Raw genomic sequence first — 18,402 nt, 5'->3', positions numbered from 1 at the left:
CAGGTGATGGGTAAAGTATGACTCGCTTCACACATGTTTCTGCAGAAGGACAACATCAGCAAGAACTTCATGTGGAATCATTGCAACAGCTAAGGATGCTTTTTGAAGTCTGAGCAGGCTGTATGCCCAGAGACCACGCATCAATCTGACAGATCCAGAGTGTAGAACAGGCCTAATTCTCTCTCCTCAGGGGAACAGAGGCTGAAGTGCTCCTCAGTGTGGTCACTCCAGCCCCTGCACTGCACAGTCTCATGATTTATGTGGAGGGCCTGATGTTCAGCTCTACAATAAATCTGTGGGTAGAGGCACAGTGGACACTGGGAACTGGTTAAATTTCTCTGGTGACAAGTTTTATATCACACCCAGAACTTGGCTTATAGGAAAGGAATGACAGTTGGTGGCTGTAGGTTCAGGACTTGCTAACAAGAGAAATGCTCTCTCCTGTGCTGGGACCATCCTGAAAGCTGCTGCATGTGTGGTCACCTTGGTTTTCTAATATTTCATAGAGAAAGATGGTTAAGTGGCAGCAGCAGCTGGTGAGGGAGCAGATGGTGCCACCTGCATCATCAGATGTTTTATCACATTCTCTGTTATATCCCACAAAGAGTGGCTGGGAAGCAGAGGAGAGCGTGGGAGCTGGTGTAGGTTGTGAAGGTGTGAAAAATCACAGGTAGCAGCATTGCTTCCCTGCCAGGCTGCTGCTTCACTCAGCACTGGGTTCAGAAAGTGCCTGTGCTGATGAGCAGGTCTGTGCCCAGCTGTGCTTTAGAATGCAACACTGCATTTGGGAAGCACAAGGCTTCAGAGCTGGCTGGCTGTCCCTGCTGCCAGCCAGGGATCAGGATCCACTGCAAACCTCCAGGCAGGTTAAGATGAGCTGCCTGGATCACCTTCACCTCTGCCACAACCAGGCTGGACACAACTTCCTAATCAGTTCCCAAAGAAGGCTGAGACTTGTGGTAAAACTTGCTGAAGGGTCCAACTTCAGCATGTGGGAGTTCTGAGCCCGTTGAGTGGCTCCTGATTTTTCTGGGCTAGTACCTGAGGTTTATGAAAACTTCTGAGCTGCACAAGGGCTGAGTCTGGGGTCCAAAGGAGGCAGAGGGTTTATTTTCTCAGCATCTCACCACACAAACCCAAAGAGCACACCAGTCCAACAGGGCAGGTTTTAATGTCCTTTCTGTAAAGGACCTGTACTAGAGGTCAGCAGCAGCAATACTGATTAGAATGAATATGAAAGTATAATATCCCCCAAGTGATGTGCTCAGGGGGGCAGTGGTTTGCAGGACACACGGGAAGATGAGCCAGTAATGAGGTTCCTCCAGCAAAAACAAGGGAGCAGTAAGAGCAGTAGCAGGGTGTGCTGCTGGAGACAGGCTGCCCACAGCAATTCCCTCCTCTCCTCAACTTTGTTTCTGCTCCTGCTCTTTATCTTGCTCATCTTCCTCGGCAGTTCTGTCCATCCATTCTCCTGCTGTGCCAGCAGTGGCTGAGGGGGGATAACCCCGGGCTGTGGAGGGGGCTGTGCTGTGGCAGAGGGAGCTCTGTGGCAGTTGTTTGTGTCCCAGTCAGCAAAGCCATTCAGCACCGGGGTTAATGTTCCACCGGGGCAGGGGTGGGATGGCAGCAGAGGATGAGGAGGTTGGCAGTTGTCAAACCCGAGAGGAAGAGGAACGTGTGTGGCTACAAAAGGGGAGGAAGCCCATTGTGTCAGGAACAAGATGGAAGATGGTGCCCGGCGGAGCTGGTTAACCCGTGATTAATTAGAGGCACGCTTTGAATCCTGCACCTGGTTCAGCATTAACAGTTTCTGTGTTGTGCAGGGAGTCGTCCTGCTTGGTGGTTTCATTGTCTGGGCTTATGTGGAGCACAGGGAGGGCTTTCTAAAAAAAAAAAAAATCTTCTGGAATCGAGAGAATATGTGCAAATCTCAGCTTCTGTTTGACGGGGGGGGGAAATAAGGAAAAGAAAAATCCCAAAAAGCAGAACAAGTTCCTGGTTTTCAGAGATGAACAGGAGAGGAATTGATAATAGGCTTGGGGTGTTTGAGGTGGTGAGGAGAGTCATGGTTTTGAATACTGTACTAGTTGTGTTGCATTAGCCTGGGCTTTCTGAGCCCAGCCCAGCCCCTGGCAGTGTCTGGGAGGTGTGGGTTGTATTCCAGGCATGTCTGCAGGTCTGTGCCTCTGTATTAGTGTTTATAGGAAGTCAATGAGATGGAACTCAATAGAGAAAAGGAAGACTTAAGAGTCACTGGAAGACAAATGTGAAGGCCTGGCACTCAATAACTTTACTGAATCATATCTTTTGCTGCTGTATGTTTCTGGGTAACAGGAACACAAGAAGGGAGAGCAGACCTGTGAGCTTCAATAGGCTGTTCACCTGCCCCTTTGTAGAGAGGGGATGTTTTATTTCTCTTGATAAAAAGTTATCCATCCTCTGCTTGATGTGAAGTCAAGCAGCACCATGAATCAGGAGGAAAGTGCCAATGGAGATAAGACTGGACTGCTGGAGGCAGTGGAGGGAAAGTGGGACCACAAACAAATGGTGTGAGCTGTGAGAGCACAGTGTGTGTGTGTGTGCACAGCTCCAGCTGGGATGCTGGACCAGAGACTGAAGAGTTTGGTCCAGGCTGACTCAACTTGCAGTTGTGGTCCACGGAGCAAAAGGTATTTTTGCAAAAGGTATTTATGTGAGTGTTCTTGGCAGGTACAGACCAGGCAGGGCTTGGGCAGATTCTGCAGGGCAGGGACAGTGCAGACTGAGCTTCCAGCTGAACCTGTGAAACCTTCCTCACTTCTGTCTTATGAAAAGGATTATAAGAAAGAGATGCCTGTGATAACAGGTGTGGGACTCAGTAGCCACAGACTTTGTCACACTAGAGATGGATGGGGCCTGTTCAGTCAGCTGCAAAGTTGTGCATAATTCAGGTAGCTTAAATTTTTTTTATATAGGAAAATCTTTCAGGTGGCTTCAGTTGCCAAAATAAGCTTGAATTCCTAGGTGTGAGTGAAACAAAAGTGCAAAGCAAAAAGCTCTGGCACAGCTACCCCAGCTGGGATGGATTCCTGGAGGAGGTGGCAGAAGGGCTTGAGCACAGTTGTCTTTCTGAATTTTCAAAAAATTTTACTGAAACTTATCACAAGCTAAATGCATGGAAACGTGGGAAATGGTGATACTGAAAAGCTACTTTGTTAATTGATAAATATAATTAAGAGTACCACATTAGTATTCATTTATATGGCTAATTAGCTGGAGCAATTTATACTAATGCATACTTTTGCCATAACCCCAGCAGTTCTGTTTTCTGGGCAGCACATTTTTGGATACTAATACTCCACTGATTAAGCAAACATTTTTGAACAACCAAGTCTCTTGAAACTGAATGCGTGCAAGGCATGTCAGCAAGGAGGATCTGGGGACACCTGGGTGTCACAGCCCATTGGGGAGGACAGTAGAGCCCAAGGGTCCCTCCCTGGGGGTCTGGGCTGTCACATGCTGAGGGTAGGGTGGGATGTCCACTCTGCTCTGCATCCTGCAGCCTTTCCAGCAGAGGATGGGTGAGTGCTCTGACCTCTGGTAGGTGCTCTGAAGAACAAGAGCTCTGTGCTTGGGGAAGCCCAGACTGCAGCAGTAATGGAGCACTCACCCAACAACTCCCTCCCCGTGACAGGGGCACTTTGCCACCGAACCCCCAGGCCAGGAGAACCTCGGCTGATTCCCCTCCTGCCAGAGGAGGAGCTGCGGTGCTGCAGGCTGAGCTCTCTGCCAGCCCCAGAGCCCCCTCTGCCCTCCTCACGGGCACCGCTGGGCTCATGGGCAGGAGGGGATCAGTCCCTCAGGGAGGGGGGTTTTGCTGAATTCTGCCTCTTATACCAGACCTGTCAGTGGTCACACTGCAAGTTGGAATATGGTAAAATTCCAGCTGATGTGACTGAAGCCCTGGGGCAGGAGGACCCATCCCATGTTCCCACAGGGGCTGTAACACCAGCCTAAAGCCCTCACTACAAGCCCTAGACCTGCATCCCAATGGTCCCAAGGGACCCCCTCTGTGCACATCCCTGCTGCAAGGTTCTGAGCTGGCACTAATTACAATTTTGCTAATTGCTCCAAGTTCCACTGCCTTGCTGCTTTCCACAGGCAATGTTTGGCCATGGCTTTTTGCTGAAGCAGGGGCTCTGCTTGGAACCTTGATAAAATCTGCAGGGAGACACCTGCCAATCTTCATACACAACATCTTTATTTAAATTTATTGGCAGGATTTAGAGAAATTGGCTTCTGTGCTGCATCAGTTGGACTTCATTAAAATAATAAGAGAACTAAGCTAGTGAAAACAAACCTGGCCAGTTGGCAACCTCAGACTTTTGTCAGGACTGATCTATGCTGGAAGATACAGATTTAGTCCATCTACAGTAATAAAGTCCCACGATCCCATGGTTAAAATGTCTTTTTCCCTGCTAGCTGATGCAATTCATTAATTATATGATATTTCCACAATGATTTCTCCAGAAGAAGGGCCTGAATGCCAAGGTTTACATTACATTTTCAATTACAGAGATATCCATATGGTGAGTCTGCAGTACGTACAACTGCTTAACATGCATCCAAGCCCTGCTGCAATGCCAGGCTTGGACATGCTGCAAATTCCCTTTCTGGATATGGGGTTGCTGGGTTCCCACACTGGCTGTGGGCTGGGGGTGGCAGACAGCTGTTCCCTGCAGGAAAATTGTTGGGAGTTGAAGCCCAAATCCTTGTGTTCTTTTAAGCCACCAGACTTTGTTCACAGCCTCTTGAGCTGTGAGGATGGGTTTAAATCAGCACTGGAGCCCATCAGGGGCTTCAAAACCAGCAGTGATGTGGGCAGGATTTTAGACTAAGATGAAAGGATGTGGAATTCCCAGGCAGGCTCCAAGGAACTGGTGAAGGGTCAGAGCCCATCTCCTGCTGCCTGGTGGCACATGTGTGTTCCCACAGTGACATCTCCTTTGCCCCAGCACCCCTGCAGCAGGATCAGCCTTGCAGGCACCCAAATGAGGGGCAGAGCTGCAGGATGAGGTGCTGCCAGGACACAGAACTGGACACAGGAGGGGGATCCTTGTGTTAAGAGGTGCAGTACTGGCCACACTTTTTCATCTCAGGGCTGGTCCTGCCCTCACAGGATCAGCTGCTGCCCTGGAAACTGCTTAATGAACCACTGGTATGAAGGGTACAAGTTGTGATTCAGGTACTACAAGGTCTGAAGAAATTTATTGATTTGGATGGAGCCCTCATTTGCAGTTCTCAGGTGGTTTGCAGCAGCACCAGCACCACATGACCCATCCTTGGTTCTCCCCAGCAGCTCCTGCCTGCCCCAGGCACTGTGGTCATACTGGTGGGCCCAGAAAGGAAGGCACAGGTTTTATTTTATATCACTGGGGTGTGGGGGTGTACCTGCAAACTGATTCCTGGCACCCTCAAACAGCAAAGTTGCAGGTTTGTTTTTCCCAGCTCTGGACAGAGGACACATCCATGGCTTCTCCCTTGCCTCCCCCAGGACAGGACCTCCCTGTCCCCCTGCCTGGCCATCTGCAGTGATGCTCCCTGCAGCTCCAGAGCCAGGAGTCAGTGCTGTTTGCACAGCTCACTGCCATCAGCTCTGCAGTGCCTGTAACCTTAGAGCAGTAAACCAGTGGCATATATATAGTTGAACAATTATATGTATTGTGACTAAATTTCCCCCTGAAGATCTCATTCACGATGTTAGAGTGAAAGGATCATAAAATGAATTAATAGCTGATTCACTGTATAATTTCCTAGTTCAATATACTTTAGTGTACCAGCTAAATGAGCCATACACAGCATTCAGCTCAGCCAGTTAACAGCTTTATCATTGAGATCTCAGGCTTAGAAATAAAAGCAATTCTTCTGAAGTAATTGCGTCTAATTAAAAGAAACATTTAAAAAGTGTAACCAAAAGGAATTCATTTCAAATGGAAAATTAATGCTGAAAAATAGCCCTGAGCTCTCTTGTCTTTGCTAATAGCTAAGCATTCTCAGAATAATTAAACTGTTTTGAGATGTTGATCCCTTCCCCTGTTAGAAATGGCCTGGCACAGAGCAAACCCTCAGCATGGCCCTGGCTGGGCATAGGTGTGGGTTCGGGTGGGCAGGGGAGGAGGGTTCCCACCCTGGTGCTGCTTCCATGGAGCAGGGTCTTTGCAGCTTCTCTTGCCAAAGCAGGATTGCCCAGCCAGAGGAGCTGAGCTCAGCCTGGCAGGGGGTTGGGAGGCTCTGACAGATGCTGGGACTCCCCATAAAAGCAGAGGAATTGACTGAAAACAGCTCTCTTTAAAAGTGTGGGTTTGAGTAAGGAATTTTGTTAAGATATTTGCTCACCTGTGCAGCTGAAAGGTCAGGGTGCATTCCCAGGTGAAGCCTGGTCACTGCTTTTCTGTTGCTTTTTTTCCCACGAGCAAAAAGTGCAGCACCTCAACTGTACCCAAAAAGTCCCACAGTAAATATCCAGCACTAGCATTCCAGGCTGGTGTTTGTGCTCTGGGTATGTACCAGCCTGGCTGCTCTTGACAGAGAGGATCCTAACTCCTGGAGGTTTCTCATCTGCTCCTCCATCACTTGCTCCTTTCCCTCTGCTCCCTTTGTCAGGACCATTTCAGAGCTGGGTGTGCAGGGAAAACCCCACTCAGGTGCTGCCCCGTGTCCCTCAAAGCCTCCAGATGGCTCTTCCCCTCCCTCCACTCGTGGCTTTGCAGGTGTCAGAGCAGGGTAAGTGCCACCTGTGACACTGAGGGTGAGCACAGATCCCCCACCGTGAGCAGGAGCTCTGGGTTTGCTCCCCTGTGCTGGGCAGGGAGTGCTGCTCTGAGCCATGGGGTGTGTCTGGGTGCATCAGGAGACCCAAAGGGGTGGCAGTTGGGGTGACAGGGATGTTTGGTGCCTAAAATAATTGTTAAAATACTTCATTTGCATGGATCAAATGGCCAGGACCTGTTTTAGCTGGTGCTGCCAAAACAGACACCACCACAGTGGGCAAGGAATTACCACCATTGTTATAGGGCCCAGGAGCTGGGAAGGGATCTCAAAAGCTGCTGCTTTGTCAGGAAACACAGATTCCCCTGATGTGAGTCTTTTCCTGGAATCTTTTTTTCTTGAGATGTGAATGTGAAGGCAGAAAAAAAGTTTTGAAAACGTCAGTGTTTGTTTTCAGCATCTTTGTTAGTGTTTGATTCTCACACTGAAACAACTCCCATTGGGAAGCAAAGGCTAAGTTGATTTCTTTAAAGTGTTACAGAGATCAAACCCAAACACTTCTGACCCAAGTGACTTTTTTTTGCTGGATAACCAGGACATAAGTGGTTTTGAGACTTCGACTGGCTGAGGGAGGGAATTTGTTCTCTTAAAATTCTTGTGGGATGGGAATGTAGTTTCTCATGCTGCTGCAAGTGGGAAGCTCAGGGAATCTTTGGGGGCTGTTGCTCATTACTGCCAGTACCAGCTGAATTTGCTTTTATTATGTTATTTGGTAACTATGACAGAACTGGGCATATTCTATATCTGAGACTTCTTTAAAATGTTCCGCATGTACCATAATGTGGTGTGTAAATGCACATTTATAGCGTTGACCCTGTAAAATAACCTTTGTCTCTGCCTTGTTTCCCTTTCCATGCTGTTTCATGTGTTTCCTTGATGTTTCTCTTCAAACTGTAGAAAACCAAAGTTTTCTCCCTTTTATTCTGGAGGCAGAGGAGAAGGTTAATGTCTCAAGACAGGATTCTGTGACATGTATTGCTACATGTTTTTCTTTTACAAAAAAATACTGAGAGCATCACAGCTTCTCAGAGAACAGGTAAAATTGGTCCCTGGTCTTGGCAGCAGGTCACTGAAGGCCCTGTCCTGGTTCACTTGCCCAAAAATTCTGCATCTATTTTTTTTTTTTTTGTATGATCCAGAAATTTCTTTTTTTTTTTTTTTAAATTCTTGAGTGTTTCTAATTGAGCTAACATTATTAGAAGGTTTTAAAAAAAAAAAAAAAGAACCTTTCCCAAATTCCCTTTGCGTTTCAGTAGCTCTTTAATATGCAAGGCAGCAAGAGATGAACTGGGTCTAATTACGAGTCCCTGGAGTAGCCAGTCAGAAAATGAATTGATGCCTTTTTCCTTATGAACAATGCATGTACCACAAATTAGAGGCGCCATCACCAGAGATTTAATTACAAAATATCATTACTTTCACACATCATTTCAGATTTGGCCTGATCAAATCAAAGTTGGGGGAGAGAGAGAAGGGGGGGCGGGTGAAGGGAAAAACTGCACCACTAGCAGGGTCATTCGTTCAGGGGTACTTGAATGCAGAAGGGAATTGGTGTTATTGAAGCTTCCCAAAAGGCAATTCTGCACAGAAGTGGTGGCCGGGAGGAAATTCATTTCCTTTTCCAAGGGAGGCTCCAGGCAGTTCAGCTGCCCAGGGAAAACATGGCATGGCCAGGACTGGGTTCACTGGGAGCTGCTGCCTGAGGACCACGGGCACATCCAGCTCCAGGGCAAGGCTGACCCTGCTTGTGGAGAGAGGGATTTTGCTATCACTTGGCTTTAGCTGGGCTTTCTCTGCCTCTGGCAGCAAGAGCTGTGTATGGAAAAATAAGGGATTTAATCCCAAGATGCATCTAAGTGTACTTCAGGCATATACAGTGTCCATTATCTGGTGTCATTCCTGACAAGCCTCCCCTACACCAAATGCTGGAACTGGCTGCTCGTGCCAAGGCACATGATGGATTTTGTCAAAGGGAATGGCTGCCAAGGGAGGCCTGGAAACTCATTTGCTGAAGCGTTCAGCCCACTGCTGTGGTTTAAAGGTCACGGTGGTTACCAGAGGAAGGGTCTGGTGTGTGCTGGGGGGGGAACAGGCTGCTTTTGCTTCCCTGGTCTCTATTCAGCCCTGGAGAATATGGGAGTGAGTAGATCATCTTAATTCTAGGAGGTGGGCCCACCCCAATGGTTGGGCATCTCTACAGCTTGTGGTGCTTCTTACATAGGGCAGTTTGAAGCAAGTGCAGTTAAAATGCTCAGTGGTCCCTGTTTGGTGAGTAAATGAAAGTCCTTCTTCAAACTGAGCATCCTGAGTAAGAGCTCCTCCCTTTTGGTCTATGCCCAGTGAAAAGGGATAGCACAGTTTTCACCTTGGAGTGTGACTCTTGGCTGCAGGAAGGTCTCTGAGCTCAGTGGTCCCATGACAAAATGGAAAACCTGGGGAGTATTCAGAAGTTGAATGCCTTCAGTGCTGTGTACTCACCACTGCAGAAGTGGAAGTGTCAGTAATATCCCAGTAAAACAGAAGGCAAGACACTGTTAGTGTCTAATGTGTGCCCAAGTGCTGATTTTTGTTAGTGGATCAAGGCTACACCATCAGAAAAATCTTCTTTTTCCATACCAAGAAAAAAGTGAGGCTCTTCTCCTCGTGGAGTGGCAGCTGCCTGGTGCTGATGGAAGGGCTGGCTGGGGAGAAGGGTCACTCCCCCTGAGCTGACCCACAGAGCCAGTCAGCAGAGAACAGGGGTGCTGGGGAGGGGAGGGCAGGGGGGCTGCTCAGCCCTGGGATGATTTACAGCCCCTGCAGCCAGCCCAGGCCAGGGGCTGGGATTATTTCCCGGCCGGACGCACAAGCCAATCGTTTCTAGAAGGTAAAATGCTCCTCAAAATTTATGAGGAAAATGATGGCTTGTTGAATACATGATGTAGCGAGATGTGGTTTTACATTAACTTAAGAGGCATTTATGGGGTAATATTCATCTTCCCTGTATTATGGCAAGTATAATATGAGAGGATGCTATGTCATGGGGATATGAGACCTGTCAGATACAGTGTACACTGAGGGGAGACCACAATGAAACAGAAAAAGGCAGGAATAGCCACTCACAGGCTGAACGTGGATTGGGCAGGAGAAGGGGCTGTTGTGACAGTGGGAGATGCCACCCATGTCCTCTACCTGTGGAAGCTGAAGTTGCTCCATCACTTCCATGGAGCCACATGGATACCCACCAGCTGAGGACATGATCTGGTGATCACAGCCCTGGAGATCCACTTGTGGCTCAAGGGCAAGCCCCACTCCCCACCAGCTCATTGTGAGAGCTGCTCAGCTTTCATCTTTGTTCAGTGGACAAGTGAAATCCAGGGCACTGATGTGCCTGGTAATTCTGGTGGGTTGTTGTACAAGTGGCATCGAGGTTTTCAACCATTGTGAGCTGTGAATGTATGGCCATGCTGCAAAGAGAAAAATGATTTCTTCCAGTAATATCCTGCCTAAGGGCTGGACCCTGCCATGCAAGCACATGGGCTGTAAAAGGTGCTGTGGTCTCACAGAGGAAGTAAGAGACTCTCTCAGGAGCAGGGCAGAAAGGCACGTACATCACTTGGCTAAATAAAGCTGGGTGCTGGCAGAGCTGCTCCAGCTGGCACAGCACACTGCTTCTGTCTGCTGCACATCTGACTCCTCACAACCTGCAGCGCAGGCCAAGCTCTCAGCTGCTCCAAGGAAGCTTCCCTGGTTTAGTTTGGCAAAATTGTAGCTGAAAGTAATTCCTAAGCACTTTTCCCCCCCTCTGCGTTTGGCTGCAGGCAGGATTTTGCACTAGAAACTGTTTGACTTGGTGACAGAGATCAAACCCCTGCCAAACTGGAGATGTGGGTTAAAGCAGCATCCTTGGAGCAAGCCCTGACCCTGTGGTGTCTGAGTCCAGGCACCCAGGGAGGGTCTCCTGGTCCCCCGCCTGTGTCTGAGCACAGGGCATGGGAGATACTGGTGTGGCCAAGGACAGGAAGGGATGCAGGGAAGGTACTGGTACCAGGGATGTGTGGCTGGGTGTGCCTGCTCCTGCCCACCCAGCAGGGTTTGGGTTACTGCTGTGCTCATGGTCCATGAGGAATCCAGAGGCTGTGGATCAGGGATCCAGCTGATGGCTCACATGCAGTACAACCACGGTGTAAAATAACTGCAGTGGGGTCTGGATCTCTGTAGATGTTCCTTCCTGGCCATTATGTGCAGGGAGTGGGGTTAAATTCTGTTTCTTTTTCCTTTGGTATCATGAAAACCTTGAACAGAGTTGTGAGCCCTGCCTTAAGGAAACAGTGATTAACTTGGGTTTAGTGGCTGATCACCAAGAGACCAAAGAGCTGCTGGTACAAAGCCAAGGGTCTCACTGCATCTCTGATTCAGCTCCTTCCTCTGAGATAGCTGCAGTGCTTCCCCTCTGTGCCTACCCTGTCTGTTCCCGGGGAGGAAGGGCTGCTGCTCCCTTATTACCAATTTCCCCCCTTATTACAGAACACAGATCAAAGCTTCTAGACTTTGAGTCAACCTGCAGTGATTGTCTGGATGGATGGCAGGACCCGCCTTAATCTACTCACATCTGCTGCTCCCCAGCCTCTGCCCTTTGAAGATTTAACCAACCTTTATTAGTGAGCCTTGTAGCTCTGACGCACTGATGTTATTAGCAAAAATAAAACCAGAAGGTTTTGTGGTGGCTGTGTTGTCCTTTTTTTAATATCAGGTGGGACCAGAGCCCAAAAACCCAAGAGCAGTGCAGGGTTAGTTGAAGGCTGAAAAGCTTTGCAGGAGCTGCAGCAGCCAGGCACAGGGAGATGGGCTGAGGCTGGAGGGGAGATGCCTGAAGAGGTGTCTGGGTGTGAAGGAAAGGTTGCAGAAGCCATGCTGAAGAGGCAGGAGAGCAGGATGATGTATAACACCCATTACATTGGAGAGAAATTAAAAGGATTGATTGATATCAATTATCAGGTACAATTTGTTGCTCCACAATTGACACGTTAATCACCTCCCTGCTGCATTTCAGCATGGCAAGATTTTTGACCAATTTGAAAGGTTTACAGCAACAATATGATGCTGATTTATCTCTCCTTAATAAAAAAGTGATCAACTGAAACCTGCATCCATCATTCTGTTTATCACTCATGGTGATTTATTAACTAATTATACTTACAGTGGGTCTTTTTCTATAAGTATGGATAACAGAGTGATGCGGTGTCAGTGTGAGTCATAAATAATGCCACAGTACAGTATGTTTAATACTGACTCCCAGGACCAGCCCATAACAAGATGCCTTGATTAAGGTAAGCAGATGGCTTCGTTTGTCAGGAATGGTCCTGGAATTGCACACGGAGGAAACGAGTCCATCTCTCATGTTTCCAGTGCTGGACATCACACAAATGCCTCAACCACATAACCCAGGTCAGGTGAAACATTCCCAGCTTGGCTGGTTTTATAGGCATTTGCAAGCCCTCTGTAGACCTCACAGCAGTGTGTTCAGTGTCAGGGTCTGCAGAATAAGAAGCAGCCACAATGCAGCAAAAAGGGGCTTCACTGTGGTTTGTAGCAGAGGTGGGGAGCTGACGAAAATCAGAACTTCTCCAGCCATCATAAAAGGGAAAATTTTGGTTGTTTGTTTTTAAGTGACAAGTTATCAGGCCTCTAAATCAGTGTCATCCATCAAAAGTGCCTTTTCCAACGCTTGTAGGTTGTGGTAATTGGCTAATAGAGACTCCCAGGATTTCTTCTTGACAAAGAGATGTGGTCAGTCCCCTTGCCTCGCACGAGAGGACGATGATGTGACTCTATTAAACAATTATACCTGGTAATTGTGTAATCTCAAGGAGAAAGCAGAGTCTCAAATGACACATCGGACAGCTCTGTGCTGTCGTGCCAGGCTGTGCAGGTCTGTGTGATCCCCTCTCCCTCCAGGGAGGAGATGCTGTGAAATGTGTCACTGAGGTGATGGTGTTGCCAGAGCAGCTCTGCAGTGACTGGACTGGCCGTGTATTTTGGGGTCTCTCCCTAAGAAACCCTGCAGAGCCCACTTGCATTTTCACATTAGGGAGCCATAGAAGACACCAGGTGCCCAGAGCTGCTCTGTTTCAATGTCATTTTTGTCTTATTAAAATCAATTGGGAAGTACTCTGCAAATTCCCACCTGAAACTCCCCGTGATTCTGCTTGGAAAACAGCTACAAAAAAGGCAGAGACTCTCCAAAGCATCACGGCTGAACCTGGTGCTTCCTGGGCTGGATAGTAGGGGTTCAGCAGGAATTCCTGGTTTCCATTTTTCTCTTGCATATCCTTATTTTTCTCCTGGGCATCAGATCTGCCCAGACAGACTGCAGCTCTGCTCAGCCTCACTTCAGGCAGAGGCTGTTCCAGTTTTTTGCTTTAGTATCTGAGAGGATGGGGTGAAGTGCCAATTGCCTCCCACAGCAGGAGGGCTGAGGGCACCAGAGGACAACCTGGGCAAAGCTGGGGTGGCTCTGGGTGCAGGTGGTCCCTCTGTCACTGTGCAGCAGACTCAAATATACCCATAATCCAGTTTCAGCCTTCTGGGCTTGGAATAGAACCATCCTCAACTCCTTCACCTTGATGTCTGCCCACAAATGCATTTAGAATCCATTCTTTCTTATGATCTTTTACTAAAAAATATGATTTATTTTAGCAAGAACACCATTCCATTACCTTGTAGAAGCTTTCCTCATCTTTATCTATCACTGGACTAGGTCAGTGAACGTTCTAGGTCTGGACTGCCTTGTCCTTTGGTTTTACATAGATATAGATCATATGAGATTTTATTTTTGGTATTGATTGCTCTCTGTAACTAAGAACCTCATGTAAATGCAGTATATAATGGCTATTTTCCCATCAAACTGGTACTTTGCTCCCAGCCTTCTTATTGACTTTGCTGACTTGGACAAGTCCCATTGCTCCACTACTCTGAAAACATTAGGTGTAGCACAAATGTTCTTTGGGACAGTATCATCTTCTGTCTTACATGGTCTGTGAGATCTTAAACCAAACCTCTCTTTTTGCACCCCGATAATACATCTCTGCTGTGTGACTCCATCTTGCACTTTGGCACAGAGCAGCAGTGGCTGAGCACCACGTGGCAGCACCATGCTGGAGTACAGGAGGCAAAACAGCAACATCCTGGATTACAAGAGTGGAAGGAAGCGAGGGGATGTAGGTGTGATTAGCACATCCACAACAGGATCCATAACCAAGAGGGAACACTCAAACCAGCAGCAAATAATTGTTAAATTATTACACAATTAAGAGTTGTTTAAAAGCAAAGCAGGAATAATGAAAAAAAAAAAAAATCCCCTTCAGAGAATGCTTTTGCAGGGCTGAGGCACAGGCACTGCTATGTGAGCAGGAGTGCAGCTGCAGAGACACCACAAAAATTACCCAGCACCTCCTGGGGGAACACACAGTGACAGATCTGTAATTTATAGGGGGCAGTCAGTGCTCAATAATTAGGGCATAATTTACACTGAGTGGGTTTTGGTGGTGGGAGGAGAGAGGCAGTTCTGTTTGTTCCCTGTTCCTTTCCTGAGTGTCTGTCCCAGAGCTCAGAGATGAGAGGATGCTCCTGCAGGCAGAGCTGCCCTGACCCACCAGGGCAGGGCTGGGCACATCCCTCCCATCTCCCCCTTAAGGGCACGAGCTCATAACGACCATTTTGCAGATTTTTTCAGATAGAGAGTTCAGATTTTTCTGCTCTGATCCTTGGCACAGCTCTTCCCCTCTTGATGATTAATCCACATCATCCCTCCTACACCAGGAGCTCCGAGCATCTTCCAAGCCTGTACTCCAACCCAGCTCATGCATTGTAACAGCCTGTCCTAGTGGCTTGAGCACATCTGTGCCCTGGGAGAGGCTTGGCACCTTGTACCTGTCATCATCCTCGAGGCCTGGAGCAGTGGGAACTATAATGGATGAGATCTAAGGAAAAAAAACTCTTAATACAACAGGAGCTAAAGAATTCTCGTAGTTCTGGGCTAGGTGCCTCCCTGATGTGTAGGAGGAGGGAGATCACCCTGTGGCCTTCTCAGTAAATCTGTGCCTAAGCTATCAGGGTGAGGGAGAACAGGAGATCAGTATTTATGCTTAAACTTAAAGCTAAAGTGTGTCTCTAGAGCTGATATGTAAACCAGACAGAGGACCTGCAGATCTCAAAGGGAGAGGGGAGGGGAATGGTAATCACCTCTTCCTTCCTAAATTAGCCCTGTCCTAATCATAGAATCATTAAGGTTGGAAAAGACCCCTAAGATCGAGTCCAGACATGAACCCAGCACTGCCAGGTCCAGCACTAAACCACGTCCCCAGGCACCGCTTCAAGTGCTTTTTGAACACTTTCAGGGACGATGATTCCACCACTTCCCTGGGCAGTCTGTTCCACCTGGCCACCCTTTCAGTGGGGAAGTTTCTCCTAACATCCAGTGTTCATGGTGACAGGGATGGCAGCTTTGCTGCTGCCCCATCCCATGGAGCAGCACTGCTGCAGTGTCACCCAGCTGTGCCCTGTGACAGCAGCAGGGAGGGGCAGAGGTGGGTGCTCCGGGCTCAGCACCCCGTGTCCCTCTGGGCACATCTCCCAGCAGTGTTACAGCACCCCATGCACAGGGGCAGGACAGGCAGGACCCATCCCCACCAAAGGCCACCTGGACCCTGCTGGGGCAGCAGCAAATGAGTTAAATCTGCTTTCCTCGTGGGGAAGAGGCTTGCAAGGGAAGCACGAAAAAAATGGCTTGGCTTCATCTTTCTCCCATTTTAGAAAAATTAATTTTTGAGAAACCTCCACAGTTTCACTATTTCTGGTGCTTAAATCAGGCAGCCTGACAGCCTGTCCAGGGCTATTTATGGGTTCCCTCGCCGGAGCCATCTTCAGAGATTGGGACTCGATCTGCAGACCACGAGTGCCATCTTCTGGGAGCCCGCAGCCGCATCCCATTCTCCTCCGCAGCATCCCGGTGCTGGGCCATAAATCTCGATTCCACAGGAAGAAGTTTCACTACCCTGAGCCTCACCCTTGGCTTCCCACCGCTGGGTACCAAAGCATCCCCAGGCAGAGCGGCAGCGCGGGGCTCCTCCCTGTCCTGGGGGGAAACTGAGGCAGAGGCACGAACTAAAGCAGCCTCTCTGCACGCCCTGGGATGCACAGAGGGATCTGGGATGCTCAGTGGCCTCTGAAACACCCAAGAGGCTCAGAATCAGCAGGAGCAGTTGTGCCCCAGGCTTGCTCTCAATCTGTGGTCTTTTCTAGCACCAAGTAATGAACAGGAGCCTTCCTTCTCTTTTCTCTGCTAATTTTATATTAAGGATAAATAATTTTCTTTTGGCACAAAGATTTAACTCCAGAACTGTGCACTTGAAGATATGTCTGGAGTATCACCAACACCTAGACAAATCGCAGTGGAGGGCAAACTGGAATGAAACTGTTTGCTTAAAACAAATTTCCTGAGCTGGAGCCCAGGGAAGTGAGGCTGCAGACAGAGGGTGGTCAGAGCATCACAGAAGGGAGGTAGAGGCTGTAACATGGGGACAGTGCCCCTCTTGCAGACTTTGTAAAGGCTTTATTTTCTTTTTCTGTAAAACTCACCAGAGCATTTTGCTGAGGTCTGATCTGTGGCAGTGGAAGGGACCAGGTACCTGTGCCAGGCCTGCCAGAGCCAGCAGTGGTGGTGGCACAGGGGGTGCTGCCAGGCTGGCCCAGAGCCCCCGTGCCCGTGAGAGCCCAAAGAACTGCCCTTTCCAGCACGTGTGGGTCTGTTTGGCTCCTGCACAGTGACTGCCGTGGGTAAAGGTGGGGCAAACACCTCCCTGGTGCCTGGCACTGCTGTGAGGAAGAGTGGAAGGGTGTGGGTGAGGGGGTGTCAAAAGATGCTGCCCCTGGCCACTGCACCCCTACAGCAGCACAGGTTCAGGCTGTGGGGTGAACTGCAGTCCATCCAGCAGCTCCTTGTGCAGTCCATACAGCCCACACAGCCCACACAGCACAGTGTGTGGGTACCACAAGGTGCAGGGCGGTCTGAGCAGCGCTTAGGGCAGGACACAGAACGTCCAACAGCACAGAGACTGGTTTGCACCACAGTGCCCAGTCCCTACGGCCCCGTGCAGGACGTGCAGTGGGGTGTGGGCAGCCCCGACACGTCTGTGATGCGCGGAGTACACACCGGCGCGGTCAGTGCCACACGATGGTGCTCCGAGCTCTCGCTCCTCTTTCCCCAGCAGCCCGCGCTGTCGGGGCTCTCTCTGCCTGCTCAGAGATTTCCCCCGTCTCGCCTGGGCCAGCAGAGAGGAGAGTCCTGGCCGTGGCGTGGCTTCCTTCTCGCTCTCCGGTTGTTTCTCCCTCCTGATGGTTTTCGCCGTGGCTCAGGGAAGGGTGACACCTTTGCCCGGGGCAAAGGGAGTGTGCTGGTCTGCAGGGTGACAGCCTCTGCTGCAACCCACCCCATAATGACACCCACCCAGCACGTCCCAGCTCTGCCACCCGTTGGGCTGGATGCTGTCTGGGGAGATGCAGTCACACGGACCAACCTCTGCAGACCGGTACGGCCCTTGTGCAATCACACTGAGTAGGGTTAGATTAGATATCAGAAAAAAATCCTGCCCTGTGAGGGGGATGAGGCTCTGGCACAGGCTGCCCAGAGGAGCTGGGGATGCCCCATCCCTGGAAGTATGTAAGGGATGGATGGATCCATCCTCCATCCAGGTTGGATGGAGCTCTGGGACAGTGAAATGTGTCCCTGCCCCAGGGAACAAAGATGAGCTTTAAGTCCCTTCCAAACCATTCTATGGTTCTACCATTCTCTAGCTGGGGAGTCTTCTATTGCCAGCTGCTCTGCTACAAGCTGGGGGGTGTCCCCACACCTTCATACAGCATCTGCATCCCTTCATTCTGTGGCTGTGACAGGGACAGAGATCTATTCATCACCTTGCTCCAAGCATGACCCAGTGGGGTCAGAGGAGTCTGGGTGAAAACAAGGCTGCAGATGTTCTCTGGAGGTTGTGCTGCTCATCCACCCCTGCAGGATCATCCCTCTGTGCAGAGTGCAGACCAAGCCATTATCCACTTGACAGTGAAGTCCCCACAGCAGTGCTACTGCCCAGCTCCCCTCAGCATCAGTTCTGTCACTCCTCTGGCTTTATCAGTAACATAAATCTTTGGACTGTGTGAATTCATCAGGTTGTAATGCTGGAGTTAGAGGGCAGGCAGCTGAACAGTGAGAAGTGGAGAAGGGGAGTGGTGGAGCCCCACAGTAAGGATGTTCAGGAGCACCATCCAAAGAGTATGTGGGAAGCTACAGCCCAGGGTTTGGGGTTTTTTCCTGAAGCAGAGAGTTTTCCTTGTCAGAGTCAGTCAGTGTTGAGCTCTGGTACTGAAAGGGGCTGGAGGCAGAAAGCTCGAGCTCCTGCTGCCTCCTGATTTAGCTGTTTGACAAACCAAGTGTGTGCAGTCAGAGCTGAGTGGCTGTGCCCTGCACACGGGCCATTCCAGCCTGGACTGTGCTGTGTTTCAGAGGGATGTGTGTGTAATGATGTGGCTGCAGGGGCTGGGGGATTCCGTGAGCGCTGC

At 49.4% G+C, this 18,402-nt stretch overlaps 1 long non-coding RNA gene across 1 annotated transcript in view; it reads left to right on the top strand.

Annotated features, from left to right (window-relative positions):
- LOC116795364 overlaps positions 1-18,402 on the top strand; it is a 37,730-nt gene that overhangs the window by 11,419 nt on the left and 7,909 nt on the right. The gene's annotated exons all lie outside the window — the stretch shown is intronic.

The sequence above is a fragment of the Chiroxiphia lanceolata genome, chromosome 17, assembly GCF_009829145.1.
Source record: "Chiroxiphia lanceolata isolate bChiLan1 chromosome 17, bChiLan1.pri, whole genome shotgun sequence".
Classification (NCBI taxonomy): Eukaryota; Metazoa; Chordata; class Aves; order Passeriformes; family Pipridae; genus Chiroxiphia; species Chiroxiphia lanceolata.
This window is presented reverse-complemented; position numbering and strand designations above follow the sequence as displayed.